Source organism: Ictalurus punctatus, chromosome 20 (assembly GCF_001660625.3).
Source record: "Ictalurus punctatus breed USDA103 chromosome 20, Coco_2.0, whole genome shotgun sequence".
Classification (NCBI taxonomy): domain Eukaryota; kingdom Metazoa; phylum Chordata; class Actinopteri; order Siluriformes; family Ictaluridae; genus Ictalurus; species Ictalurus punctatus.
The window spans coordinates 19,815,220-19,832,194 of record NC_030435.2 but is presented as its reverse complement, the minus strand read 5'-3'; the positions used below and the strand labels follow the sequence as shown (position 1 = coordinate 19,832,194).

Genomic DNA, 16,975 nt, shown 5'->3' with positions numbered 1-16,975 from the left:
TGCTGAGTGACTTTGCATAATTCTGCCTTGCTGAAGCACCACATCAGATCATTCTAAATGAATGAATCTTACATAAATAAATAATAACCAATTAATCTGACTGCACTGTGCACGGCAATGTGCAGCCGACTCGGCCTTGGAAATGAATTCCTTTTAATTAATACATTTCTCTTATTCTATTTAATGTTTTTTTTCCTCCCAAAAAGTCATTCATGTCTTTAGAACTGGTAACCTTATATAACAAAAAATGTATTGAATTGAAATGTATTGAAGAAATTTATTTCTTCAAGGCAAACGTATGACGTTAAACAAATATCGCCAGAACCTGGATTTGACTCATTTGTGTAATTGGATGATATTAAATTACATTCACACTTCATTCAGCACATAGAAAATGTAGGTCTGAATCAAAACCTATTTAATGCTGGCCAATCATCACACATCTCTGAGGTCAAAGGTTAGAAAAGCTTGTGGCTGGCTATTCAGCAGGTGCTTCAGATCATTAATGATATTAACGATCCAGTAACGGGACATCAAAAGCTTAGACCGGAACGCCATTCTTTTCCTATTTATATACTGTATATCATTTGAAAGTAGGTGGACCATAAATTGCTCCTGGTGGGTCGTACGTGTACGTGTACGTACCCACGTTCTGACGTTCTGAGCTCCCAAGCTGAGATACGTGGAAAAAAATTACAATACAACATTCTGTCGTACTACATGTATATATATATATATATATATATATATATATATATATATATATATATTAAAACCATCTTTCAAAGTCATTCACATGCTGATGTCACATGCTGAAATAATCTGACCCCTTTCCTAGAATGCAATTTTCAAGGAAGGCGTAGAAATGCATTTTTTTCCTCCAATGTCTCTTGTGAAGAGGAAAATAAATAAATAAATAAATAAATAAATAAATAATCCATGCGGTGTCACTGACAGTGACAGTGATGATGAGGGAATGCAGGATAGCCATCATTTTGCTGTCACCACTTAAAACATTAGATGCTGTAAAATGTATGAACCTGACTTCAATACAGTTTATAAATAACAGACAGTTCATAAAATGACAGATGACTTTGTTTTGTAGCTCTGTGTTATGGTATATATCTTCCAAATTAACTGGATACAAACTGATTCAGTGTGCACAGAGTACACACAGGTAGCCCAAGTGCAGAGTACACACAGGTAGCCCAAGTGCAGAGTACACACAGGTAGCCCAAGTGCAGAGTACACACAGGTAGCCCAAGTGCAGAGTACACACAGGTAGCCCAAGTGCAGAGTACACACAGGTAGTCCAAGTGCAGAGTACACACAGGTAGTCCAAGTGCAGAGTACACACAGGTAGCCCAAGTGCAGAGTACACACAGGTAGCCCAAGTGCAGAGTATACACAGGTAGCCCAAGTGCAGAGTATACACAGGTAGCCCAAGTGCAGAGTACACACAGGTAGCCCAAGTGCAGAGTACACACGGGTAGCCCAAGTGCAGAGTACACACAGGTAGCCCAAGTGCAGAGTATACACAGGTAGCCCAAGTGCAGAGTACACACAGGTAGCCCAAGTGCAGAGTACACACAGGTAGTCCAAGTGCAGAGTACACACAGGTAGTCCAAGTGCAGAGTACACACAGGTAGCCCAAGTGCAGAGTACACACAGGTAGCCCAAGTGCAGAGTATACACAGGTAGCCCAAGTGCAGAGTACACACAGGTAGCCCAAGTGCAGAGTACACACAGGTAGCCCAAGTGCAGAGTACACACAGGTAGCCCAAGTGCAGAGTACACACAGGTAGCCCAAGTGCAGAGTATACACAGGTAGCCCAAGTGCAGAGTATACACAGGTAGCCCAAGTGCAGAGTACACACAGGTAGCCTAAGTGCAGAGTACACACGGGTAGCCCAAGTGTAAACCAAACCTAACAAACCACACATGCAACAGCAAATCAGAAAACACAATAACAAAACTAAAAAGAAATGCATTAGGTTTATTTTGTGAGTTAATAAGACAACAGACAATGTACAATTTATTTTCCTTGTAATAGTCCATTCAGTGTATTCCAAATTTGCTGATGTGTTAATGAATTTTTGTTGTGTTCCCAAATTTGCTGTTGTGTTCCTAAATTAGCTGATGTGTTAGCAAATTTGCTGATGTGTTACCAATTTGTTGATGTGTTAGAAAATTTGCTGTTTTGTTATCAAATTTGCTGTTGTGCTACCAAATTTGCTGCTGTTTATGAATTTGCTGGTGTTTTGAAATTGCTGATGTGTTCCCAAATTTGCTGTTGTGCTACCAACTTTGCTGCTGTTTATGAATTTGCTGATGTATTGAATTTGCTGATGTTTTGAATTTGCTGATGTGTTAACAAATTTGCTGCTGTTTACGAATTAGCTGATGTATTGAATTTGCTGCTGTGCTCCCAAATTTGCTGTTGTGTGTCTTGTTGTTGTTTTTTGATTTGCTGTTGGGTTTTTGGTTTGTTAATGTGTTACACTTATGAGCCACTTTAGTATAGGATTTTGAAAATCAAGTCTTTTAACTTTTAAATGACGTTAATAGCTCAGAACACTGATCCCCCCCCCCCCCCCCCCCCCCCCCCCCTGCAATCTTGTCATTTTGGCAATATGAGTTTTTTCTTACAACTATGCTGTAATAATCTTTAGCCTCAGAGTTGTTTCCCAGACTCGTTTGCTCCCAGATGTTTTTATTTTCTTTTGCTCCTTAAATTTCTTCAATGTTTCATTAACATTAAATTATGCATGTGTTTCCTTATACGCAATATGGTGCAGACCTCATCCATATTCTTCTATGATGGAGCTGAAAAGCTGTTACCACATCAGCCTCAGGCTGTCAGCAACACAAAATGGATGATGGAGCCTGGCCAAAGACAAAGGAACAGACTCAAGCCTTTGTTTGAGCTGATTTTTTTTTTCTTATTGGTTATAACACCGCCTCTGGTGATTGGCTCAGGGAGACGGCCCTCCTGCAGAATGCAGAGCTGATGGATCGGCCTGCGAGTCACCCACAGAGACAAAACAGACGAAAGGGGGGAGGGGGGCGCCGAGAGGGGGACCATGACTAATTCTTGGAAAGGCAAACAAGGACAAATGACATACAGAATCCCCAGCAGAGCACATACCTACTTAGATCTATGTAAATACACACATCAGCACTGCTTTGGTGGAACTCATTTCCAATTTCACTATCGATATCTCTTGTGATCGGCTCGAGAGTTAACCCTCCGGACGAATGCGCAGCCTTCCGATGGATAACACGTCCAGATAATCATCTACAGATGAGAAAGTAAAAGTGCATGCAGGAGGATGTTGGGCAGTTTTTGGAAACGTATGCAACTGGAATAAGAAAAATAAGGATCAGCTGTGCAAATACATACTCAACACACACACAATCAAGGTGGCCTCCTCACCGACAGTCAGCTTTGATTTGCTGGCACACTCTTATCTCTACTTTTGGAATGAAAAATAAATTCCCCGAACACTAATCGCGATTCAGCATGACGCACAGGATTGATTAGGTGCCATGAGCTCATTTGTATACGCAATGTCAGGCATAATGCTCTTCTGATTACCTTAGCATGAGAAGAGAAGATGGGATGGAGATAAATAAACGATTGTGCCCTCGCATCCAGGCTGAGCTGTATAAATGACACGAGCTTTATTCCACAATGTATTACACCACGTCCGCGCTATAATGCATGTGTGTTATAATCAGACAGCAGCAAATGGAAAGCATGTGCTCTAGGGCAGAAACATGGGAGCTGTCCGGTACTGAATGCCTCCTTCATAGAGATGAAGTGCTTATATTTGAGAACATTTTACAAGCATGAAGAATTGGATGTAGAAAGCAATGGCGATGAAGAATAGAACTTCAATGAAAAAAAATTTCCAGTCACAAATTGCATTTTTTTAAGTCATATGGTGCTCCGGTGTATCTAACCTGCATAACAGAAGCAGGACTTTCTTAATCTATTCTAATCCTCAGACAAAATGCTAAAAAAGGGGGTTTTAGGGTACTTTTATACACTATATGGTCAAAGGTTAGTGCACACCTGACCATATATGTAGGTTTTCCCTAAACTGCTGCAACAAAGTATAGGATGTGTTTGTATGCTGGAGCATTACTATTTCCCTAGAACTTAATGGTTGACCCCAAATCTGTTCCAGCATGACAGTGCCCCTGTGCACAATGTGAGTTCCATGAAGACATGGTTTGCCAAGGTTGATGTTAAAGAACTCGAGTATACTGCACAGAGCCCAGACCTCAACCCCAATGAACACTTTTGTCATGAATTGAAATGTTGACTACGTGCCAGGCCTCCTGGACTACATCTGGAATGAGCTGTTCAACAAGCACGTATGAGCGTGATGGTCAGGTATCCACAAACTTTTGGCCTAATACCCTCTCAGCGGATGGATGACTTTTGTTTTGCTTTTGGACCCATCTCTGCCCTGTCATAATATTAGTTGACTATCCTAATGTATTCACCTGTTCTGTGTCTCATCTTGATTAGTGCCTTGTTGTTTCTGCTTAGCATTTCTAAGTCCTATCATGTATTTTATCAACACTTTAAAGCCAAGCCATGTTTCTGTGTTTGGGATTGGGTTTTTTTTTTAGTTCCTGGTTTGGACCCTCATATGTTTTTGTCTTTACATATTATCCATATGTGATGTTGTCCATCTGTGTCCTCAACTGCGCTATCAATTTTCCTATCCCACCTTCAACCACTGCCTAATACCCTTCATTGTTGTACCAACAGATAACTTTTTTTTAAACCATTCTTAACGTGAGTTCCATAATTTCACTGAATTACCATGAATTGCTATTAATTTCCACTAACTGCTTAATTTTAAATGTTCCTTTTGAAATCCTAGACAGACTGACCTTGCTACAATACAGAACACCCACAGACTTACACAACTTTTTAATTTTATTTATAAATTTTTATTGTGTGGCATTGCGTGAAACATATTTGCAACACTAATTGGCCTTAAAGTGATTCATGCTTTTAAGAAATCCTACTATTACTACAATATAAACAAATTATACGCAGTCAAACCTGTTCAGATGAACTAAATCTTCTGTACACTTTGCTTCGGGGGGAAAAAAGAATTATGTACTAGAGACCTTGTTTTTCTAAGAATATAATATAATTTACTATTGAATATATTGCAGATTAGAACAAAAACAGACAATGCTCAGTTTGCACAACACAATTCCCAACATACTTTGTCGAAAAAGCAAAGACTACATTTTCTACAACACACAAAAGCATCTTCTCTACAATCTGAGAAGGGTTCTTCAAGCGTTCTTTGCATAGTTAAGAGTAACTCGATCTAATTGGCGAGTTGCACAGGATGGTGCTGTTTAGCATCAGGTATAATTAGTTTGAGCACAACCATTTCTGGCTGAGTCTCAGTTCGTTCTGCGTGACACCGTCTACAGTTCTGTGGTTTCTTCCTAAAATCTCTTCAGACATCCATTTCTTCAATCGATAACCACAAAGGTAATCAAGTAGTGAAGCTAAGACTAAATATAAAACTAGCTAGGTAATTAACATTACAATCAGCTTAAGGCATTTTACATACTTATTAATAACATTAACATGCACACGTGCAATATTTTCCATCGTATCAAATAAACATGATGCGACATAGAGTGAACATCAGGGCGACCTGCTGTAGGTCAATGAGGAAACACATGAAACTGCATAACCTGGGATATTCTGGGAACTGAATGTGGTTAGGTTCTATATTATTAGATTTCAAATGACAAACCTGATTCAACTACTTCTCTGTACAGATTTCAAGCAATGATATAGCAATGGTGATGTGACAGGAAAGGTGAAATCCATTACTAGCTTTAAGAATCCCTAGTAAATGGTTGTGACATGATTTAAAAATTTCATTTAAATACACTAAGTTAAGATGGGTTTAGAAATATCATTTCTGTAAAGCTGCTTTGAGACAATGTCTATTGTAGAAAGCGCTATACAAATAAAATTGAATTGAATTGTCATTAACACTTTTGGGTTCTAAAAAAAAGAAGGAAGTTTAAAAGGGACGTTTTAGTACCTATAACTGCCAGCAACTTTTTTTTTTTTTTTTTCATTTTGATCTTTTTGAATAAAATATAAAATGTTTACATTATATATTATATTTCATAGCATGAAAATAATTTTTTGTTCTTTTTTTTTTTTTTTTTTTTTTGCACCTTTAAGTATTTCCCCATACAGATAAACCAAAGACCTTAACAGTGCTAGACCAATTTAAACACTACTTTTGAACAGGATGAGACGTCCGCGAATGCTCATTATTGGACCAACCTGGTCTGACTTAAATTGGGAGAAAATATATTGTGTTTGGTTGATTCCTTGTTAAGCTAATCGTTGATCTCACCTTTAAAAATGTCTTTTTTTTTTTAGTTCCATAATAAGTTTGTGTCTTGACCATAGTGGTAATCTCATGAAATCTAGACAACCTGAAAAATGTATTGGAAAGATGCCTCTTTTAAATACTTTTTTGCTTACTGAGGGATGATTTATTATGGAAGATATCTGCTATTTGTGGAGTATTGAAACTAGAGTCATTTTGTGCAATGGCAAAAATCATTTTCAAAGTACAATCTGATTCATCAAACGTTCGTGCTCCACACTTATAACTAAATCTGTTACTAAAATAAAATATAAACTAGCAGCCTTAGAGACAGCAAACACTCTCAAGCAAAATATATTCCAACACTGCCTTTGGTTATCTTTAATTCTCCTTTCTGGCATCGCCTATCTCCAGTCCAGTGACTCTAGAGGATCATCACCTTTAATGTCACCCATAAGGTCAGTCTGGAGCTTATCTCTGTCTATTTTTCTCTTTCTCCCATTTCTCCTTCACTGAATCGAGAAGGAAAGGGCTTCTGATCTGATACAGAGTTGTCATGTGACTGGCAAGGAGCCAGAGACCCTCTTGTGAACCTCCACACATCTAGACGCAATTAAATATGCATGCGTGCCACTGAAGAACCTTGAGCAGTCTACTTGGCCACCTTCCTGGTGCTAGTGTCTATGTGTGTTTGCATGTGAGTGTGTGTGTGAGTGTGTGTGTGTGTGTGTGCGTGTGCGTGTGTGTTAACACGTCTGGCTCTAATTGCTTTGCTGAAAAGGTGGGAAAGGCGGAATAAAGGCGCTGATTTGTAAACGAACATTCCACTTCACAGCACATTGTGTCTTTACCTTTTTTTCCCCTGTCCATCTGTCCATCTGTCCGTCCTACCCTGCAGAAACCCGAGCTTCGAGATGGTCAGCAGTACCGAGCAATCAATAGGGCAAAGCTTATTTCTACACAAAACCAAACGCAAATGTTTATTCAGATAAAATCTCATCTGAACCACTTTGTAAAAATCCTGAAAAAAAAAATTGATGCCCCTCGGGGATGGGACGGACACGAATAAAGCTTCCACACCAGCCACGGGCCATTTCATCCGCATGGTTTTATCCTTCACACAAAGAAAATGCGCTTATGAAGGAAATTTGGATCAGGGCCACACACCAAGGCCTCTTGCCTTTCTTGAAAACGGACATTAATTGGTCCGAGCGCTACTTTGTGCATGCGTATGTGAAAGGCTGATTGGCGTTAAGTGGATATTCTGGCCGACGAGAGGCTTCGACGGTGCAAGGTGATGCATTCTGGGTAGACCCTTGAGTCCATTGAGGAGGACAAAGAAGCTCGCAGCTGTAGGCTTGCTGCTGGACGATTCACTGAGGAGGAACAAAGAGGTGCGAGCTCCATTATAACAGCACGCTCTCCTAAACCTGACCCTCACCTCTGACCCCTATCATGCAGCACGACTGCCCGGATTTGAAGACGGACGCAGGGAGAGCCTTTCTGATTAAAACAAAATCCATTGTAAAACTACTCTCCATTTTCCATTGTTATATCACTAAATCACTAAAGACATGTATAATCAATATTTCAGCTCCATTCATATGACTGAATTCAATTCATTTTGTCTTGGATTTATCAGGAGTTTTTCATGAAAGTCGTATATAAACACTCATTTCTAGGTACTACCTGCACGACGGACGTAACAAGAAGATCTGTAGACTTTTTTTTATTTTTTTTAAATCAATATTAATTGGAGAAAGAAGTAATGAAACAATAATAACCTGATAATAATCTGACCACTAAACAAAATGTATCCCCTCAGCCATGTCCTGAATGAAGTACTCTACTCTACACATCTGTTACCTTTCAATAGCGACCCAAGCTTTTACCACAACGAGCAAATCTTACTGGTCGTTGATTCGCTTCTTTGTGAATCAATATTAATCGATATTTAAAATTGGAAAAAAAAGAGAGAAAACACAGTCCTATGTGTGCGATTCACAATACACAGAAGCAGACATTTTCTCTTGAGTGCTTGATGGAATAAATTTAGTATAAAAAAAGAATTTGAATGGCAATTAGCCATTCATTCTCCCACAGATAAAACATTAGCACTAACACTACACTTTGCATTCAAAGCACATAAATTACAGAAGCTGAAAATGGCCTTTCCTCAAGCAAAACCGATCATGAGAAGGCAATATTATAAGGTTATATTGTTTCTGATTCGTTTTTGTCACTTACCTCCAGCTTGGTTATATGTTTCTTAACTCATCTTCACATAGAAATCGCTTATTTGTAAGCATTCGCTATATGCGCTCGCTACCTAGGGCAAAGGCTTTGTAAAACGACGTAGTGCACTGTAGAATACAGTTTGAGATTTACAAGGCATGGTCAAGCTCATCGCAAAGAAGAACCTCACCATTTTCTTCACTGTGACAAAATGTGAAAGTATAGGCACCCCGGGTCCTTTTGGATCGCTCATTGTTCATTCCGCAGGCCAACAAACTTGGTATGTCTCGTGTTCAATAGGAAGTGCTGTGCCGCAGACGAGCAGCAGGACTATGCCCAAGGTTGACAGTTTTGCAAATTTGCACATTTCTTGTAGTATTTTACTAATCCATGAATTGATTAGTTGACAACTTGTGATTTTTTTTTCTTCCTCCATAAATATGCACATGAATGAAGGACCTTTCGGACATTCCTATTTGTCTCTTATATATGATGTCATAATACAGGGATCATCATTTTGCCACGGTTGTAGAACCAGTGAAGCTTCTCAGTGCCTGGTAAGCCGGAGAAGAGGCGTCGGCATAAATAATGCATACTGCAGCTGCCGGGGAGTTTTTCGATCTCTCTCAACTTCACAGCAGCTGCCACTGGAGAAGCGAGTCGAGCTTAGAGTCTGCTCTCGACACAGCTGCCTGTCGAGGGCACTTACTGAGATCCGGCAGCACAGACATCTTCCTTCTGTCTGCTGGAGTGAGGTGAGGTGAGGTGGGGTGGCGTGGGGTAGGGGGGAGGCCATGCATGAGTGGATCGATACTCGTGTAAAAGGTGTTTACTGTAGCCAGTGCAATATTGCACTATATTAACACACACACACACACACACACACACACACACACACACACATATATATATACAAGCACAAGCAATGAAGTAGCGCGATGACTGACAAGATTTACTCAGAAAGCCTTTGTAATCCCTTTTTCAAGAATGAAAGTGCAACTCCTCATCTTTCCAGGAAAACTGACCTTCAAATGTGAGACATGCAATTCGTTATGGCAAACAGAAACAGCTTGAGGTCAGTCTAACCACACACACACACACACACACACACACACACACACTCATCAAGACCACATGCAGCAGCCTCCAGTAACTGAGTGGCAGAGACTTTGGAGGACCTCAGATGGAGTTTCCTGCTGTTAACCAAGTAGAATCCAAATATTACCATTAACCACACGCTGTTCAGGCGAGCTACAACATACAAACATGCAAAGAAAACAAATAAGGGCATGCTTTCAATTAGAGATGATGGAAAAATTTCCCCCCAAAATCAACATCACCTCTGTCCAGTGTTATTAGTTCTGACATCATTAACACAGAACGCAATGGGAATCTGGATTTCAGCTTCATTTCTAGGCATCACAGGGGGGGTTTTGTGCAAAATCACACCACAGACAGAGGACAGAGAGAGAGCACTGGCAAAGGATTTCCCGAGTTCCAGTTCATCATTTTAACAAAGTGAGTGCGTGCGTAAGAAGAATAATAAGTTCTCACATGTATAAGCGTGCAGTTGGATGTTGTGTGCTTTTCACCTGTGCAGTCAGCAGTTCTGTTCAAAAGGAAGGAAGTTTCTTACCTCTCGCAGAGATATCGCAGTTTCCAGCTGGCAGTCTGTCGGAACGCCGCTGAAGCGCCGCCGTTAAACGCCGGTAAGCCGTTAAAGCGCAGGTGCGCCGGTGCCTCGGGCTGCGCGCCGCCTGGACGCTTCTCTCCACCACAGTACAAATAACTCACCTCAAATAAATGACCTGAACACACACGCACACGCACATGCACACGCACACGTTTCCCGACTGCGTGAAAGCGCTCGGATGCCGTCCCTATTACCGGTGCTGAGGGGAGAGAGAGAGAGGGAGAGAGGGAATGAGCGCAGATTTCCGGGGCTCTTCCACCGTTAGAGGCGCAGATCTCAAACAAAGAGGTGCTGCTGCTGACAGGAGGCTCAAACTCCACCCCCATTCACATAAACCACGCCCACACGCGAGAAGCCACTCCTCCAAGCTGTCAGCATTCAAAAACGTCCATGAAGGAGATGTAATAAACATTAATTACAGATGTGTTGTTTGGATTTGATCATGTCTGCCACTCTAAACAGAAGGAATACTGTCTTATTAAATCTTCTTATAATCCTGGAAAAATTTTACATACAGAAAAGCAGTGTTTGAATTGTATCAGAGTTCTTAGGGGCCCCTCGACACTGGATGAAATTCAGCAAAAGGGGTATGGGGTATATATATATATATATATATATATATATATATATATATATATATATATATATATATATATATATATATATATGTCAAAAATTCTAAATATGGCCTATAGAATTGCATCATGACCTGATTATATAATTTTTATGTCTACTTTAGTACTTATTGTCTGACAGTGTGCTAACGTAGCTTTAGATAAAGAAAGAATACTTGCATATTAAAATTATAACCTAGCGACTGTTCAGAGATAAATGCTTATTCAATGTTGAATTATATCTTACCAATACCGGGAGTGAAAATGAAAATCCACTCATTTGGGCTCATTTGGGAAATGGCTCACTTGAGCATGTTTAGAGTTTTCAGATGAAAAAAAAATCTAATTTGGATTACTTATGCAATTGGGATAAATAACAGACACTGTTTATGTTTCTAGTATTCTAGTTTCAATGAAACAACAGGGGATCCCTCAAGTAAATATTTTGGGTTTCCCCGCCCCACCCCGCCCCCCTTAAAAACTTTAACAATATATATATATATATATATATATATATATATATATATATATATATATATATATATATATATATATTTGTAAAGAATTTAAACTTATTGTTTATGTAACTTAAGCCCCTACGTACATTGTTCTTCATTGTTCTATTTCTGTTTTATTACTTTTTTCATGTTTTTAATTTGTGTACTACTGCTGCAGTGTAATTGTATGTACTGGTTCACTGTATTGTATTACACATTTGATTTCCTAATAGAAAAAAGATGATATTTTCAGTGATGAAATTGCATAATTTGTGCGTGATTGTGCGGGATTGCAGACTGGTCGCTTGCAAGTGATTACAATTGGTTAAATGCTGCGGTAAACAAATCAGCAAATCAGGCTTTACGCCTAGAAGTTTTGTGTAAGAAAAGGAACTTCACTATTACAATTATATTTTAAAAAATTTTAATCAATCAATTTCATCAAAAAAATATAATTAAAAAAAATATTTTTGCTAATTTTTATGGTATTTTTTCTATTGTATCTTATAGCTTTCTGCACGGCACCTGAGGTTGTCACACCAGAATTTCACTGTACTGAGTACAAATGACAATAAAGGAATATATTCCCATTCTATTTCATCAAATATTTAATTTAGTTTTTTCTTTTATAAATCTAAGAGAAAATTTCCATTTATATCCGTTTTTGTATTACATCCAAGGTCCTAGATCAAGCCGGTTTATTTTTACATAGCTCACTAACTTGTGTGCTTCATGCTCCAAGGAGAAACAGATAGTGGACAGATGGAAATTCAAGGACTCGGGCTCAAGTTGTTCAAAGATCCTGATGATGTAACGTGATGCAACAACTATGACCTCGTCCTTAAAGCCTCCAAAACTAAGGGACTAATGAGAAAACTTGGGAATCACACAATCGCAAATATCCAAGAACCAGACAATAACCATAACAGTCTCATTTAAATTCATGGCAACACATCTCACATAAACGGGACTTGAATACAAGCATCATCATCCAGACGATCCAGGATTCAAGCTTTATTTCCTCAAACAACTAAAGAGTTAAATAGATGCAATTTATGCAATTTTATTCATCAATCATTCTGATGCTGTCAATACAGTAAGTGTCTGATATGACACTTTTAAATCAAATATAAGATTATTCAGCCAGTTTGTAGATGATATGACTCATTTCAAGCTTTAAATGTTCTTATTCTATTGGCAGATCATTTTGCTTCTTTCTATGAAAAAAACCCCCCTCAAAATTAGAAAAACTATCTGTCAGTAGAACAAGATTACGTCAAGCTTGAAATTAGAAATAACAAACATCTCATAATAGGAAATACTAGATAAATTTGACTACATTCAAGGTATTTTCAATCATTTCACTTTAATTTTCCAGATTTTCCCCCCTAATTTTGTCTTGGCCAAGTTGCACCCACCACTTAAGAGGTCTCTCTTATCGTATGACTGCTACCAATTGTGGAGGGTGAAGGCTATCACATGAAGCCAGCCGACTGCATTTATCTCCAAACTACTGCTCATGCCCACAATTGGCTAGTGTCATTGTGATTGATAGAGGAGAGAAAGCACAGGCAATTTTGTTCTCTTGGACTCTCAGATTCAAACATCAGGATTCAAACTACTCATCTCCAGAGGATATGGCGAACACTTTTCTTTTGCGCCACTCGCCAACCATTGCACTTTGAAAAACTTCGTGGTGGTGCCGTGGAATGTGTTGTTGCATCACAGGTTCCTGTTTCGATCCTGAGCTTGAGTTACTGTCTGTTTGGAGTTTTGCATGTTCTCCCCGTGTCTATACTGGCTTCTTCCGAGTCCTCTAGTTTCCTCTAAATTGCCCCTAGATCTGAATATGTGTGTGCATGGTGCCCTGCATCTCATCCAGGGTGTATTCACTACCTCACTACCAGTGTTCCAGAAGCTCCAGATCCAGCTTGACCTTGAGTAGGAACAAGAGCTTACTAAAGAAGAATGATGAAATTTATTATGAAAAGAAATTATCTTTGGCATCAGAAAGTGTTGATTCGTCATCTATAAGAGCAGCTATGACTACGACTTCCTTTGCAACACAAATCACAGATTTAATGTAATATGTAACATTTCTATGTATAATACCAATAAATTCACAGGGACTTGTATGATGGTTGTTCCAGATAAACTAAACCTAATAATAAACATATAAAAAAAAGATGTATTGTTATTTAATGAACAATAAGAAAGAAGTTACAGACAAATTGAAAGTATGTAAAAAAAAAAAAAAAAAAAAAAAAAGCTTGTGAAATTTGCTGTCTCCTGCCTGTTTCCATCCAATTGGCCTTTAATCGATAAAATGATGTGCGTCATGATGTCATCCTTAAAAACAAAACAAATTGTCTCATAAGTTTTGGTGTATCACAAAAGAAATCTGCCCTGACGAGTGTAGCGGAAGCCAATGTCGTTGCATGCTGTAATTCCTTGGAACATCTTGTGCCACAGATTTGAAGTGTGCTGGATGGCACGCAAATCCCTGTTCGTCCCCTGATAGATGGATAAATTCTATCATGTGACACGTTTTTGTTTATTTTTTTGGCATGAATGCCATTTTGTTTTTACAAAAATAATTTCCTAGCAACTTTTTTGCAACATTGATCAAAATGATCAACAAAGAATTTCTGCACTAAAGTTAAACAGAAAAAGATTATGTCGACACTTTTCGACACAAATTTTTTTTATCAGTAAACATTTCAACGCGCTGAACTTTTTTTCTGAGTTTTATATCAGCACTTTGTAACTTAAGTAGGTTTTCCACTACAAGATAGTCTTCAAAAAAAGGAGGAGTTTCCAGTTTCTGAGTAAGCAGAAAAGCTGTGCTTTTCTAAAGAGAGAAGAAAGAGAGGCTGGTGAAGGAAGAGTGTAGACAGACAGACAGACAGACCGACAGACAGACAGATAGATAGAAGATGGACAGACGGCTCAGAGGCTCTTATGTAGGCTGTCAGGAAGAATTTGGTGCATATTACATATTTCAATCCGGTCTTGAGAACTGGGTCTCAGGGGCCTGAATATATCCATCAGTCATGAGAAGCATAATGAGGGTAATGGCCTCCAAATTTAGTGCAAATGAGGCTTATGATAGGAGAGGCATTACTAAGGGCTGGTGTGTGTTCACAGCTCTCTGAGCGCCCGTAAGGAGGGTTATTTAAGCCGAATGTGTCTCATGTCTTGCAGAAGGCATTCGGAACTCCAGATGGTCCCAGCTTAAACTTTTTGAAAGACTCTACATATCTCCAATCAGGAGGATCAGATCTTACTGGCCTGTAGGATGTTACTGCGTTGATTCTACTCTACATGTCTGATTATTTCTGCACTAACTACTACATGCTTGTCTGTGGAGCCAGGTGAGTTGGAGTGTAATATTAGAGCTTTTTTTTTATTATTATCCTTTTTTTTTTTTTTTTTACGTCAGAACAAAACTGCAGGATCAGATAGCGTGTTTAAGTGTGATGCGGTATTGTATGCATGTCTACACTGCTGAAAAATTCCACATGAAAATTCCTATCAACCAACCAACCCGAGAACATTAGAACAGGCCAATTAATAATGGCAGATTAACGCTTCCTGGCATCATCCATTCATTTTAAAAGGATTTTAAATGGCCTCTAAAACCCCCATTCGCAATACCCGGCACATCTCACTGCACTACGCGGAGGAGTATACACAATACATCTCTATCCAAGAACAACGCTGGATTTGTGTCAACCAATTTAGCAGTTATACCACTTTGTCTGGAGTTGTATTAATGTTTATTTAATAACTCCCAGTAAAACAGACTGGTAACATTCTTTGGAAACAACATTACATGCCATAAAAACCACTCAAGATGAAATACAGTGATGCCTCATGGCTTATTCCAACTGCGATCCTTCCTCAGTCTGATCTCCAACACAGTGTGTAGCTCCAAACAATAATCTCACACTGAGCCTGCCTGAGGTGTGTTCAGCTAAGAAGATATTAGCTGAAATACACTGTATTCCTTTTCCTTGACAAGTTTCACAGGAAATGGTCATTCGATGGGGTTTTTTCCCCACAGTGGAATAAAGTCTTGGTTCTTGGTTTTGAGGCTTATCATAAAATTGGTGACGTTATTGCAGGAAAGCTAGAAGTACTGTAGAGAATTGCTGACTGCTGGAAGACTTAAAGCGTAATCCTCCCACTGCTGCCGAATGCACACATACACACACATTCACACACTCACAGAGAGAGAGAGAAGGGGGGTGGGGGGTGGATTTTGGATATAAAAAAAAAACAAACTTGCATCCTAAGGGCAATCAATATTTACACAGGGAAAGTTCTCAGTATTTGCAGTAAGTTGAATTTCTTTGTGGATTATTGAAATGACCTGCCCACAGTTCATGCATTCAAGCATGCCAAGTTATTTATTTTCAGTAGCATGGTAGCATGTAGACCACTCCTAGGAAAGCAAACACCTCTTTGAATTGGGGGATAGAAAACGCAAACTGATTGCATTTGTCGCCTTCATTTGCAATATGGTTTGCAATTGATGCAGCATTCCAATATGATGCGGACAAATAAGAACGAGAGTTTAGTGTAATAAAACGATCTACACGTTTTAAACCATTCAAATAAACAGCTACTCGTGATTATGATCGTTTGGAGTCACTGAAAATGAATATTAATTCAACATGGGTTTCATGCACAGTTGGTTGTGATCATATTTATTTGTTTGTTTGCTTGGTTGGTTATTTTATTTTTGTTTTATTTTATTTCATGCCCCAGTAGTCTAATGTGATCATGAAGTCTCATTTGTAAGTCGCTTTGGATAAAAGCATCTGCTAAGTGAATAAATGTAAATGTAAATGAAGTCCAGGTCACTCCAGACGTGTTTCTGAAGCATTTTCTAGAATAATCACAAGTGGGAATTTTAACACGCATACCATGCAGGTCTTTATTTGTTTGTTTGCCTGCTTGTTTGGTAAAAAAATGCTATATTCCATAGATCTAAACTGATCATGAAGTCCAATTCAGACGGGATGTGTTTCTGACATGTTTTTGTACGCATCACAACTGGCAACCGAATCATTTTTGATCCTCAAGAGCCTCGAAAAAGTCTTTCAGAAATCTCTGAGCGATGCTTCAGTCTGCAGTTAATTCTAAGGTCTGAATATGATATGATACGCACAATTTAAGCATTAACTCCTCAATCTCGAAATATGGCCCTAAGCCAAAAACGCAGTCAGTCTGCTACAGCCACAGCTGCTTTACTGACAGCTCAATATGTTCTAATAACCAATTCATCTTCCAGTAACAGCCTGAACTCAAATGGCAGTAAAATAAGGTCTAGCCACTAAAATCCACTTTAATATACTGTATGACACTATATACACTCTGTGCTAGAGATATATTCTGCAATAAGGCTTTGTGAAGCCAGAAAATCATCCAATCCAGAAAAGTAGACAAGACCCGCTCGGTGAGAAGAATCTACATCAATGAAACGCTAGAGGAGGTACGATTTACACCAACATCTCTCAGCCAAGTGGG

The 16,975-nt window shown here is 38.9% G+C and overlaps 1 protein-coding gene across 1 annotated transcript in view; it reads right to left on the bottom strand.

Annotated features, from left to right (window-relative positions):
• The window catches only part of ncana (neurocan a), a 98,103-nt gene extending 87,478 nt beyond the window's left edge, over positions 1-10,625 (bottom strand). The window contains exon 1 of the mRNA XM_017495026.3: positions 10,273-10,625. The gene's annotated coding sequence lies outside the window, so the exon portion shown is untranslated. The remainder of the gene's footprint in view (positions 1-10,272) is intronic.
• Between the last annotated feature and the right edge of the window lie 6,350 nt (positions 10,626-16,975).